The sequence below is a fragment of the Pseudophryne corroboree genome, chromosome 8 (assembly GCF_028390025.1).
Source record: "Pseudophryne corroboree isolate aPseCor3 chromosome 8, aPseCor3.hap2, whole genome shotgun sequence".
NCBI lineage: Eukaryota > Metazoa > Chordata > Amphibia > Anura > Myobatrachidae > Pseudophryne > Pseudophryne corroboree.
The window spans coordinates 179,296,657-179,308,901 of NC_086451.1; the positions used below are offsets into that span (position 1 = coordinate 179,296,657).

The 12,245-nt window shown below is 39.6% G+C and overlaps 2 non-coding genes across 2 annotated transcripts; both read left to right on the top strand.

Moving 5' to 3' along the window:
- The first annotated feature begins 5,306 nt into the window (after positions 1-5,306).
- TRNAS-ACU (transfer RNA serine (anticodon ACU)) lies at positions 5,307-5,380 on the top strand. The gene has a single exon. It is a non-coding gene; the product is annotated as a tRNA-Ser (tRNA).
- A 2,226-nt stretch (positions 5,381-7,606) lies between these two features.
- On the top strand, positions 7,607-7,680 carry TRNAS-ACU (transfer RNA serine (anticodon ACU)). The gene has a single exon. It is a non-coding gene; the product is annotated as a tRNA-Ser (tRNA).
- Positions 7,681-12,245: the final 4,565 nt, after the last annotated feature.

Consider the following 12,245-nt stretch of genomic DNA (forward strand, 5'->3'; position numbering starts at 1 on the left):
GTCAGGAACAGCAGGGTCCTCAGTGATGTTAATATGTCCTTAATATCCACAATCATGTACTGAATGCTCCTTGCCAATATTGGATCTAATCAGGAAATATTATGGTCGACATAGGAATCAGTATCCGAGTCAGTATCAGTGTGTAGTAACTGGGCAAAATAACATTTTTGCGGGGCCTGAGGGAAAAGAAGCATAGCCATGAACATCACATCTTTTCTCTACGTCTGTGTCTGGGACACAGATTTATCCAACCTTACTCTGATATTACTGAAACTTTTACCCAGTCAGTTATTGGTGGTGCCAACAGGGCCACCATCATATGTCTGCATTCCTAATATAGTTTCCTCTTGGGAAAAACATTCAGCCATCGACATGTTGACACACATGTACCAAGTACCCACAGACACATCGGCTTATGGGGGACAGACCGTCAGAAAATCTGTCAGAGGGACACAGAGGATTTTTCAGCTCACAATCCAGCGCCAAAAGTACACAGTCTGGGAAATAATAAACTCTATAGTGATAGACTTGTAATGCTCTAAAGATGTTCTGGTGAGGTGAGGAAGAAGCCCCGCTACTGTAATGGCGCGTATCTGTCCTGCTCAGAAATAATTAATTACGCTAGCGGGGTAAGGACAGTGCCCAGGCACTAATGTCCACTTTTTCCAGCCTTTTGTGAGGAATTTATGCTGCCCAGGGTGCCCCCCCCCCCGTGCCCTGCACCCTGCAGTGCCTGTGTTTGTGTGGGAGCATGGCGCGCAGCGTTCCGCTCGCTGCTCGGTACCTCAGAATGCCATCACTGGAGAAGAAGTCTTCTGTTCTTCTGCTACTCACCTGTCTTCTGGCTCTGTAAGGGGGTGACGGCAGGCTGCGGGAGTGTGCATCTAGGCGTACCCAGCGATCAGCACCCTCAGGAGCTAATGGTGTCCTGTCAGCCTGAAGCAGAGCTATTGAACTCACTAGAAGTTGGTCATACTTCTCTCCCCTAAGTCCCACGAAGCAGGGAGACTGTTGCCAGCAGCCTCCCTGAAAATAAAAAAAACTAACAAGTCTTTTCAGAGAAACTCAGTAGAGCTCCCCTGTAGTGCATCCAGTATCACTGCGCACAATACTAAAACTGGAGTCTGGAGGAGGGGCATAGAGGGAGGAGACAGTTCACACCCTTTGAAAGTCTTAAAGTGCCCATGTCTCCTGCGGATCCAGTCTATACCCCAAGGTTCTTAATGTGACCCCAGCATCATCTAGGACGTATGCGAAAACAAATAACGCACACATGAGGAGGAGAGAACTAAGGAAGCTATAAGGAGAAGAGGGGAGGGGGGGTTGAAAGGTAAGGTAGTAAAGGCATATTGGATAAACTACAACCTTATACATATTCATTAATGTACCAGTAGTTAGAAGTAGAAGAGCTCTAACAGAAACCACAAAGCTTATCTAAAGCCACACCACACTGGATATGCCCAATCTCATTTGATTTTTGAAGCAAAGCAGTATTGGACTTTGTTAATACATGGATGGGAGACTGCTTGGTAGTATCAGATTCTTTAGGTGTTTTTAAACTACCAACACCATTTTCTTGGTACATTTAATTTTTACATGTATTCTTTTATGTACCAGAAGTTAGAAGTAGAAGAGCTGTAATAAAAACCACCAGCTCATCTACAGCCACAGCACACTGGATTTGCCCAATCTCTCCTGATCATGGAAGCTGAGCAGTGTTGGTCCTGGTTTTAGTACTTGGATGGGAGACCACCAGGAAATACCAGGAGCTGTGTGTATTTTTACAATACTAACACCGTTCTCTTGATGCATTCCATTTTGAAACATTGGGGCAGATCTATTAAGCCTGGTGAACTGATAAAGTGCAAGGTGATAAAGTACCAGCCAGTCAGCTCCTAACTGTCATTTTTCAAACCCAGCCTGTGACATGGCAATTAGGAGCTGATTGGCTGGTACTTTATCACCATGCAAATTATCATTTCACCAGGTTTAATAAATCGTCCGCTTACTCATTTATGTACGAGTAGTTAGAAGTAGAAGAACTCTAACAGAAACCACTAAGCTCATCTACAGCCACACCACACTGTATATGCCCAATATCACCTGATTTTAGGCCTGGTTTGTTCTTGGATGTGAGACCACCTGGGAATACCAGGTGCTGTAGGTAGTTTTATACTACCAACACCGTTCTCTTGATGCATTCTATTTTGAAACTTATTCATTGATGTACCAGTAGTTAGAAGTAGAAGTTAGAAACAGCAAAAAACATCTACAGCCGCATCACACTGGATATGTCCAATCTCATCTGATGTTGGAAGCTAAGCAGTGTTGTGCCTGGTTAGTTTTTGGATTTCAGGTCCTGCCTTCTGGTTTGGCCACGGCACCTCGGAAATTCACCAAGGTCATGGCCGTGATGACGACCCTTCACCATCGGTGGACCAGGGAGGAATCTCTCCTCCCGATAAACATTCTAGAATTGCAGGCAGTGTTCAATTCATTGACACTGGCCCTGCCTCTAGTACAGAACAGGCCTGTTCAAGTACAATCGGACAACGCCACCACGGTAGTGTACACAAATCATCAAGCGGCACTCGAAATTGCATAGCAAAGCTGGAAGTATCAAAAATCCTCAGTTGGGTAGAACGTCATCTGCCAGCAATATCGGCAGTGTTCATTCCCGGAGTCCTCAACTGGGAAGCGGATTTCCTCAGTCGTCAGGACGTTCACGCTGGAGAGTGGAGAGGCCGCAGCAGAAATGTCTGCACTGGTGTCAGTAGGTGACTGAGGCAGGCATGACTGGGAGATAGTGGGTGACTGAAGCATGTATGAGTGGGAGATAGTGGGTGACTGAGGCCGGGGTGACAGAGATAGTGGGTGACTAAAGCAGGGGTGACTGGTATAGTGGGTGACTGAGGCAGGGGTCGCAGGTATAGTGGTTAACTGAGGCAGCGGTGACTGGGAGATAGTGGGTAACTGGGGCAGGGGTGACAGGGAAAGTGTGTGACTCAGGCAGGGGTGATAGGGAGATAGTGGGCAGCAGATCACTGCCTTGCTGACAGCAGCACATCCCTGCTTCACTGACAGCAGCACATCCCTGCCTCACTTATAGCAGCACATCCCTGCCTTACTGACAGCAGCAGATCACTGCCTCACTGACAGCAGCAGATCACTGCTTCACTGACAGCAGGACATCCCTGCCTCACTGGCAGCAGCAGATCCCTGCCTCACTGGCAGCAGCAGATCCCTGCCTCACTGGCAGCAGCAGATCCCTGCCTTACTGACAGCTGTATATAGGGCCTAATTCAGAATGATCTCTGCTGTGCATATTCACACAACAGGAGATCAGGTCTGAAGTGTGTGTGTGTGCTGGTGCCGCAGTGCACCGGCACATGCCAGAGATGCGATCAGCATCTCTGCCCAGTGAGCGCCTCTGCCAACACATACTTATCTTGCATATGAGATCTCTTGATCATAAAGATAGTTCTCACAGGGTGAGGTTCATCCATTACATTTTAAAGTAGGAAGGTACAAATTACATATTCAAATTACATATATGTGCTGGATTCAAATGTTTTCCCCCCTTCCTTTCTCAATTGTGCCCATCAGCAGCTATTCTAATGTTGCTGCCAATGGGTGTGACACATTCATTTCTTCTGTGGGGTGCACTGGACTCCACAAGGATTCACATTGGGGTGTAGAGTAGGATCTTGATCTGAGGCACCAACAGGCTCAAAGCTTTTGACTGTTCCCAAGATGCTCAGCGCCCCCTGCTCTATAACCTCGCTTCCATGAACAGGGAGCTCAGTTTGTAGTTGGTGCCTTCAGTAGCAGGCCACTTAACAGGGGGCTGCCTCAGGCAGCCTATTCTTAGCTATTAATTTTGACAAGAAAAGAATAACTTTTTTTATAAGAATCTACAAGGGCTGCAGCAGGCTAGGTCTAATAGACATCTTTACTGCAGCTCCATCACTCCCAGCGGCGCAGTATACTCCCGTGCCCTGGTTGTTGGGTCACTGCAGCGGAGGCTCCGGTTTCTTCCTAAGGTCAGTCACACACACACCGCCCTCCGGGATCACGAGGCCGCTGATGAAAGGGAGGTAAGGGGCTTCTGTGCCCACACTATACCGAGATCCAGCGTGGCTGTAGGGGGCGGGCCGTGTGCGCACTGGCGTGGACACTGATTACTGGGCAGCCGCTCCACTAGCCACCAGGGACAGTTAAGGAGCACAGCTCTGGGGGTTTTTCTCCTATATTAACCCCATTTTGTACTACCTGCAGTGCATTGTGATAGGTAATAGAGCCTGATTCAGGTTGGATTGTAATCGCAAAGAGCTACGCATTGGAAAATTCAGGGCTATGCCGTGTAGATGATGGCCTAACAGGAGGCTTTAAAATTTTCTTTCTAGTGTCCTTCGTTTGGAATTTTAAAGCCTCCTGTTAGGCCATCATCTACACGGCATAGCCCTGAATTTTCCAATGCGCAGCTCTTTGCAAAAGAGAGATATTGGCAAGGAAAAGCTGTCTTGTACCTTTGCATTTTTCTCCCAAACGAAGGACACTAGAAAGAAAATTTTAAAGCCTCCTGTTAGGCCATCATCTACACGGCATAGCCCTGAATTTTCCAATGCGCAGCTCTTTGCAAAAGAGAGATATTGGCAAGGAAAAGCTGTCTTGTACCATTGGATTTTTCTCCCAAACGAAGGACACTAGAATGAAAATTTTAAAGCCTCCTGTTAGTGCTTCATCTACACGGTATAGCCCTGAATTTTCCAATGCGTAGCTCTTTGCAAAAGAGAGATATTGGCAAGGAAAAGCTGTCTTGTACCTTTGCATTTTTCTCCCAAACAAATGTAGTTTGTTTTTGTCAATTACCATTTTAATAATAGGGTAAAAAAAATTAAGTAGATTTTTGAAAGAAAACAATACTTTCAATATACTATTAAAACAAATTAAAATGGTAAAAGTTATTGTACTTTAAGAAAACATAAAAGAGCTAACATATCAATCCCAGTTTTGGATTACTTTAATTAACAAAAAAAATGCATATAGCAGAGGATAGTTTCAATCTGCCTACCTCTGGGTAATGGGCCCAGCATGCTTCCATTGCAGTACTCTGCTGCACATGTAAGTGCAAGAGATCCTAAAGCACTCACTCATCATGGGAAAGTACCAATGTGTTTCTTCGTTGGTTGATGGAAGAAACATCTTAAAAAAACTCTCCAGATTATTGACTTTTTAAAGTTTTTCTAGGAAAAGTTTTAGATGTATGCTTATTAGCCTTTGTCAGTATGTACTTTTCGCGAAGTGTCTCTGTGGCGCAATCGGTTAGTGTGTCCGGCTACTAACCAAAAGGTTGGTGGTTCAATCCCACCCAGGGACGTAACTGACCTTGTTATCAGATTTTGGTGATCTTTAAGTAGACAAGTCAAAATTTCAAACCCCCTGTTATGGTGTAGGGTACCTGGCCTTTTCTGATGTAATCAGAGTTAGATTTGATTCAGTGATTTAATAAAAACAGCTAGGAAGCACAATTTAGCAGTGGGTTGCAGAGAAAAAGAAATATGCTGGCAAAAAAAATCCAATTGAGTGATTAAACAGCTCTTCATTTTCTTGCTTTATTTTTATGCTAACAAATTTGTTCTCTGAAAAGTGTCCACAAAGCCAAGTCTCTGATTAACACCTTTGTAGGGATGGTTTTTCACCTATTACTAAATTAAACTTGCTTCATTGGAAAGGCAGCAAGATGCATCCTCATTTCAATGTCTACTGAAATAATACAGGTTGACACCAGGAAACATTAACGCCACTGCATCCTTGCTGCTTTCTCATGTAGAAGTCTGTTTAATGTGAAAACAAGGTGATATCTAATTAGCACACAGGTAAGGAATTAAGAAAATCTTTATTTAAGGGTGAAGATGTTTCTCACAAAATCGTTGCCCCAATGCATCATTGAAATTCAAGCTGGAAAGATGATTTTAATATATCACTTGTACATTTTGTATTGCTCTTCTGGTGACAATGTAGTTTGTTTTTGTCAATTACCCTTTTAATAATAGGGTAAAGAAAATTAAGTGGATTTTTTAAAGAAAACAATACTGTCAATATACTATTAAAACAAATTAAAATGGTAAAAGTTATTGTACTTTAAGTAAAAATAAAAGAGCAAAAATATCAATCCCAGTTTTGATTACTTAAATTAACAAAAAAAATGCATATAGCAAAGGATAGTTTCAATCTGCCTACCTCTGGGTTATGGGCCCAGCATGCTTCCATTGCAGTACTCTGCTGCACATGTAAGTGCAAGAGATCCTGAAGCACTCACTCATCATGGGAAAGTACCAATGTGTTTCTTCATTGGTTGATGGAAGAAACATCTTACAAAAACTCTCCAGATTATTGACTTTTTAAAGTTTTTCTAGGAAACGTTTTAGATGAATGCTTATTAGCCTTTGTCAGTATGTAATTTTGCAAAGTGTCTCTGTGGCGCAATCAGTTAGTGTGTACGGCTATAAACCAAAAAGTTGGTGGTTCAATCCCACCCAGGGACGTAATTGACCTTGTTATCAGATTTTGGTGATCTTTAAGTAGACAAGTCAAAATTTCAAACCCCCTCTTATGGTGTAGGGTACCTGGCCTTCTCTGATGTAATCAGAGTTAGATTTGATTCAGTGATTTTATAAAAACAGCTAGGAAGCACAATTTAGCAGTGGGTTGCAGAGAAAAAGAAATATGCTGGCAAAAAAATCCAATTGAGTGATTAAACAGCTCTTCATTTTCTGGCTTTATTTTTATGCTAACAAATTTGTTCTCTGAAAAGTGTCCACAAAGCCAAGTCTCTGATTAACACCTTTGTAGGGATGGTTTTTCACCTATTACTAAATTAAATTTGCTTCATTGGAAAGGCAGCAAGATGCATCCTCATTTCAATGTCTACTGAAATAATACGGGTTGACACCAGGAAACATTAACGCCACTGCATCCTTGCTGCTTTCTCATGTGGAAGTCTGTTTAATGTGAAAACAAGGTGATATCTAATTAGCACACAGGTAAGGATTTAAGAAAATCTTTATTTAAGGGTGAAGATGTTTCTCACAAAATCGTTGCCCCAATGCATCATTGAAATTCAAGCTGGAAAGATGATTTTAATATATCACTTGTACATTTTGTATTGCTCTTCTGGTGACAATGTAGTTTGTTTTTGTCAATTACCCTTTTAATAATAGGGTAAAGAAAATTAAGTGGATTTAAACAAATTAAAATGGTAAAAGTTATTGTACTTCAAGTAAAAATAAAAGAGCAAAAATATCAATCCAAGTTTTGATTACTTAAATTAACAAAAAAATGCATATAGCAAAGGACAGTTTCAATCTGCCTACCTCTGGGTTATGGGCCCAGCATGCTTCCATTGCAGTACTCTGCTGCACATGTAAGTGCAAGAGATCCTGAAGCACTCACTCATCATGGGAAAGTACCAATGTGTTTCTTCGTTGGTTGATGGAAGAAACATTTTACAAAAACTCTCCAGATTATTGACTTTAAAGTTTTTCTAGGGAACGTTCTAGATGTATGCTTATTAGCCTTTGTCAGTAGGTACTTTTTGTGAAGTGTCTCTGTGGCGCAATCGGTTAGTGTGTCCGGCTACTAACCAAAAGGTTGGTGGTTCAATCCCACCCAGGGACGTAATTGACCTTGTTATCAGATTTTGGTGATCTTTAAGTAGACAAGTCAAAATTTCAAACCCCCTCTTATGGTGTAGGGTACCTGGCCTTCTCTGATGTAATCAGAGTTAGATTTGATTCAGTGATTTTATAAAAACAGCTAGGAAGCACAATTTAGCAGTGGGTTGCAGAGAAAAAGAAATATGCTGGCAAAAAAATCCAATTGAGTGATTAAACAGCTCTTCATTTTCTGGCTTTATTTTTATGCTAACAAATTTGTTCTCTGAAAAGTGTCCACAAAGCCAAGTCTCTGATTAACACCTTTGTAGGGATGGTTTTTCACCTATTACTAAATTAAATTTGCTTCATTGTAAAGGCAGCAAGATGCATCCTCATTTCAATGTCTACTGAAATAATACAGGTTGACACCAGGAAACATTAACGCCACTGCATCCTTGCTGCTTTCTCATGTGGAAGTCTGTTTAATGTGAAAACAAGGTGATATCTAATTAGCACACAGGTAAGGAATTAAGAAAATCTTTATTTAAGGGTGAAGATGTTTCTCACAAAATCGTTGCCCCAATGCATCATTGAAATTCAAGCTGGAAAGATGATTTTAATATATCACTTGTACATTTTGTATTGCTCTTCTGGTGACAATGTAGTTTGTTTTTGTCAATTACCCTTTTAATAATAGGGTAAAGAAAATTAAGTGGATTTAAACAAATTAAAATGGTAAAAGTTATTGTACTTCAAGTAAAAATAAAAGAGCAAAAATATCAATCCCAGTTTTGATTACTTAAATTAACAAAAAAAATGCATATAGCAAAGGATAGTTTCAATCTGCCTAACTCTGGGTTATGGGCCCAGCATGCTTCCATTGCAGTACTCTGCTGCACATGTAAGTGCAAGAGATCCTGAAGCACTCACTCATCATGGGAAAGTACCAATGTGTTTCTTCGTTGGTTGATGGAAGAAACATTTTACAAAAACTCTCCAGATTATTGACTTTTTAAAGTTTTTCTAGGAAACGTTCTAGATGTATGCTTATTAGCCTTTGTCAGTATGGACTGTTGCAAAGTGTCTCTGTGGCGCAATCAGTTAGTGTGTATAGCTATTAACCAAAAGGTTGGTGGTTCAATCCCACCCAGGGACGTAATTGACCTTGTTATCAGATTTTGGTGATCTTTAAGTAGACAAGTCAAAATATCAAACCCCCTCTTATGGTGTAGGGTACCTGGCCTTCTCTGATGTAATCAGAGTTAGATTTGATTCAGTGATTTTATAAAAACAGCTAGGAAGCACAATTTAGCAGTGGGTTGCAGAGAAAAAGAAATATGCTGGCAAAAAAATCCAATTGAGTGATTAAACAGCTCTTCATTTTCTGGCTTTATTTTTATGCTAACAAATTTGTTCTCTGAAAAGTGTCCACAAAGCCAAGTCTCTGATTAACACCTTTGTAAGGATGGTTTTTCACCTATTACTAAATTAAACTTGCTTCATTGGAAAGGCAGCAAGATGCATCCTCATTTCAATGTCTACTGAAATAATACAGGTTGACACCAGGAAACATTAACGCCACTGCATCCTTGCTGCTTTCTCATGTGGAAGTCTGTTTAATGTGAAAACAAGGTGATATCTAATTAGCACACAGGTAAGGAATTAAGAAAATCTTTATTTAAGGGTGAAAATGTTTCTCACAAAATCGTTGCCCCAATGCATCATTGAAATTCAAGCTGGAAAGATGATTTTAATATATCACTTGTACATTTTGTATTGCTCTTCTGGTGACAATGTAGTTTGTTTTTGTCAATTACCATTTTAATAATAGGGTAAAGAAAATTAAGTGGATTTTTAAAAGAAAACAATACTTTCAATATACTATTAAAACAAATTAAAATGGTAAAAGTTATTGTACTTTAATGAAAAATAAAAGAGCAAAAATATCAATCCCAGTTTTGGATTACTTTAATTAACAAAAAAAAAATGCATATAGCAGAGGATAGTTTTAATCTGCTTACCTCTGGGTTATGGGCCCAGCATGCTTCCATTGCAGTACTCTGCTGCACATGTAAGTGCAAGAGATCCTGAAGCACTCAGTCATCATGGGAAAGTACCAATGTGTTTCTTCGTTGGTGGATGGAAGAAACATCTTACAAAAACTCTCCAGATTATAGACTTTTTAAAGTTTTTCTAGGAAACGTTTTAGATGAATGCTTATTAGCCTTTGTCAGTATGCACTTTTGCAAAGTGTCTCTGTGGTGCAATCAGTTAGTGTGTACGGCTATAAACCAAAAGGTTGGTGGTTCAATCCCACCCAGGGACGTAATTGACCTTGTGATCAGATTTTGGTGATCTTTAAGTAGACAAGTCAAAATTTCAAATCCCCTCTTATGGTGTAGGGTACCTGGCCTTCTCTGATGTAATCAGAGTTAGATTTGATTCAGTGATTTTATAAAAACAGCTAGGAAGCACAATTTAGCAGTGTGTTGCAGAGAAAAAGAAATATGCTGGCAAAAAAATCCAATTGAGTGATTAAACAGCTCTTCATTTTCTGGCTTTATTTTTATGCTAACAAATTTGTTCTCTGAAAAGTGTCCACAAAGCCAAGTCTCTGATGAACACCTTTGTAAGGATGGTTTTTCACCTATTACTAAATTAAACTTGCTTCATTGGAAAGGCAGCAAGATGCATCCTCATTTCAATGTCTACTGAAATAATACAGGTTGACACCAGGAAACATTAACGCCAATGCATCCTTGCTGCTTTCTCATGTGGAAGTCTGTTTAATGTGAAAACAAGGTGATATCTAATTAGCACACAGGTAAGGAATTAAGAAAATCTTTATTTAAGGGTGATGATGTTTCTCACAAAATCGTTGCCCCAATGCATCATTGAAATTCAAGCTGGAAAGATGATTTTAATATATCACTTGTACATTTTGTATTGCTCTTCTGGTGACAATGTAGTTTGTTTTTGTCAATTATTATTTTAATAATAGGGTAAAGAAAATTAAGTGGATTTTTGAAAGAAAACAATACTGTCAATATACTATTAAAACAAATTAAAATGGTAAAAGTTATTGTACTTTAAGTAAAAATAAAAGAGCAAAAATATCAATCCCAGTTTTGATTACTTAAATTAACAAAAAAAATGCATATAGCAAAGGATAGTTTCAATCTGCCTACCTCTGGGTTATGGGCCCAGCATGCTTCCATTGCAGTACTCTGCTGCACATGTAAGTGCAAGAGATCCTGAAGCACTCACTCATCATGGGAAAGTACCAATGTGTTTCTTCATTGGTTGATGGAAGAAACATCTTACAAAAACTCTCCAGATTATTGACTTTTTAAAGTTTTTCTAGGAAACGTTTTAGATGAATGCTTATTAGCCTTTGTCAGTATGTAATTTTGCAAAGTGTCTCTGTGGCGCAATCAGTTAGTGTGTACGGCTATAAACCAAAAGGTTGGTGGTTCAATCCCACCCAGGGATGTAATTGACCTTGTTATCAGATTTTGGTGATCTTTAAGTAGACAAGTCAAAATTTCAAACCCCCTCTTATGGTGTAGGGTACCTGGCCTTCTCTGATGTAATCAGAGTTAGATTTGATTCAGTGATTTTATAAAAACAGCTAGGAAGCACAATTTAGCAGTGGGTTGCAGAGAAAAAGAAATATGCTGGCAAAAAAATCCAATTGAGTGATTAAACAGCTCTTCATTTTCTGGCTTTATTTTTATGCTAACAAATTTGTTCTCTGAAAAGTGTCCACAAAGCCAAGTCTCTGATTAACACCTTTGTAGGGATGGTTTTTCACCTATTACTAAATTAAATTTGCTTCATTGGAAAGGCAGCAAGATGCATCCTCATTTCAATGTCTACTGAAATAATACGGGTTGACACCAGGAAACATTAACGCCACTGCATCCTTGCTGCTTTCTCATGTGGAAGTCTGTTTAATGTGAAAACAAGGTGATATCTAATTAGCACACAGGTAAGGATTTAAGAAAATCTTTATTTAAGGGTGAAGATGTTTCTCACAAAATCGTTGCCCCAATGCATCATTGAAATTCAAGCTAGAAAGATGATTTTAATATATCACTTGTACATTTTGTATTGCTCTTCTGGTGACAATGTAGTTTGTTTTTGTCAATTACCCTTTTAATAATAGGGTAAAGAAAATTAAGTGGATTTTTGAAAGAAAACAATACTGTCAATATACTATTAAAACAAATTAAAATGGTAAAAGTTATTGTACTTTAAGTAAACATAAAATAGCTAACATATCAATCCCAGTTTTGGATTACTTTAATTAACAAAAAAAATGCATATAGCAGAGGATAGTTTCAATCTGCCTACCTCTGGGTTATGGGCCCAGCATGCTTCCATTGCAGTACTCTGCTGCACATGTAAGTGCAAGAGATCCTGAAGCACTCACTCATCATGGGAAAGTACCAATGTGTTTCTTCTTGGTTGATTTAAGAAAATTCTTACAAAAACTCTCCAGATTATTGACTTTTTAAAGTTTTTCTAGGAAACGTTCTAGATGTATGCTTATTAGCCTTTGTCAGTACGCACTTTTTACAAAGT